A 1,631-nucleotide genomic window follows, 5' to 3' on the forward strand; every position below is an offset into this window, starting at 1 on the left:
CTTGAACCGGGAGGTGGAGGGTGCAGTGAGCCAAGATCGTACCACTACACTTCAGCCTGGGTGACAGAGCAAGACTCTGTCTCAAAAAAAAAAAAAAAAAAAAAGAAAAGAAAAGAAAAGGAACAATCAGACCCTCCCTGACTTAAAAGCTCCTGATGGCTCCCCAGGGCAGGCAGTCTGGGTCCCTGGCGTGGTATTTAAGCCCTCCCGACCCAGCCTTGCTTGCTCCCCTTCCTGTGCCGGGTGCCTACTGGCCTGCATTGGTTACAAGCGTATCAATGAGCGCCCATACTTCTTAGCTCCTGCTGTTGCCTGGAACATTGTGTTCCTCCCTCCTGTTCAGTCCACAGCCTTCCGTCCTTCTGGACCCAGCTCAGGCTCGTCATTTCCTCGAGGACTCCTGCACCCACGCCTGATGGGGAGAAGGTGTGCTCATCTGGGCTCCCACGGGTCTTATCCTCTGACCTCCTGGTCTGCGGCACTCAGCATCACTAGTCTTTAGACACATGGGGAATTTTCTCAGGTTCAAGCATGTCCTGTCTTATTCCTGTCACTTTATGCCAGGGGAGGCCTTGCAGAGGCAGAGGGCTGAGATGGAGGCGGAGCTGTGTCTGTCTGCTGAGGATAGCTGGGCTGGGCTTGGGAATGGGGCTTTCTCCGAGCAGACACTGCAGAGATTAGACACAACGTTAGCAAGAGAATGCCTGAGATATTGGAAACCCGTGTCCTGCCCTGCCCAGGTCTTATAATCCAGGAACATGACCCATCCTGCTGGCGAAGCATCGTTCTGCCTTTGATACTTACTTTTTCCAGAGGAAAATGGGTAGATGTAGTTGGATCGAGTGGTAATAGGCTGAGGCCAGAGAGTGAATATTCTGACAGTATTTCATTTAGGAAACTCTTCCCTGGTTTATGATTGTTGTCGTTAGAAAATAGGATAATTAGTTACACTCAGAAAACCCCAAGAGGGAGTGCAATACCAAGATCCCAGAGTACAGAAACAGGTGAAGTACTGGCTTGAGGCCAAGACTCCGGGGAAATTCAGGCCAGGTGCGGTGGCTCAGTTCCTGTAATCCCAACACTTTGGGAGGCCAAGGAGGCCGGATCACTTGAGGTCTGGAATTTGAGACCAGCCTGGCCAACATGGTGCAACCCCATCTCCACTAAAAATACGAAACTTAGCCAGGCGTGGTGGCATGCGCCTGTAATCCCAGCTATGAGGGAGGATGAGGCAGGAGAATCGCTTAAACCTGGGAGATGGAGGTTGCAGTGAGCCGAGATCACACCACTGTCTTCCAGCCTGAGTGACAGAGCAAGACTCCATCTCAAAAAAAAACCAGGAAATTCAGGACAGCCTCTCTGTTCTTGGGCTACTTCGCCCGTTGCTGGTGAAGCCCAGGAAAGGAGAGAGAGAAGTGTTCCCCAACCTGGCTACAGAAAGACTCTCCTTCCTAGTTGTCCTTCAGCACATATGTGGGGCCGACTCTTTAAAAATATTCTTTTTTGGCCAGGCGCGGTGGCTCAAGCCTGTAATCCCAGCACTTTGGGAGGCCGAGACGGGCGGATCACGAGGTCAGGAGATCAAGACCATCCTGGCTAACACGGTGAAACCCCATCTCTACTAAAAAATA

This window comes from Piliocolobus tephrosceles, chromosome 15, assembly GCF_002776525.5.
Source record: "Piliocolobus tephrosceles isolate RC106 chromosome 15, ASM277652v3, whole genome shotgun sequence".
NCBI classification, from domain to species: domain Eukaryota; kingdom Metazoa; phylum Chordata; class Mammalia; order Primates; family Cercopithecidae; genus Piliocolobus; species Piliocolobus tephrosceles.